Below are 205 nucleotides of genomic sequence, written 5' to 3'. Positions count from 1 at the left end.
GCCAGGGCTCATTTTCATGGCTAAGAGTCCTTGGAAGCTCTGTAGGTACTTGGCCAACAGGCTTGTGGACAGCAGGTGGAGGTGGTTGGGGGTTCTGTCTTATATCACTGGCAGTAAAACTCGTGACTGTTTTAGTCTCAAAGTGCAAAGCCAGAAGAATAAGCTCACAGGTCAGGATGGTGTCCTGGCCTCCCACAAAGTCTTA

Source organism: Tupaia chinensis, unplaced genomic scaffold, assembly GCF_000334495.1.
Source record: "Tupaia chinensis unplaced genomic scaffold, TupChi_1.0 Scaffold000231_1, whole genome shotgun sequence".
In the NCBI taxonomy this organism is placed as follows: domain Eukaryota; kingdom Metazoa; phylum Chordata; class Mammalia; order Scandentia; family Tupaiidae; genus Tupaia; species Tupaia belangeri.
The sequence above is the reverse complement of the archived record's forward strand: the minus strand, read 5'-3'. Positions refer to the sequence as shown.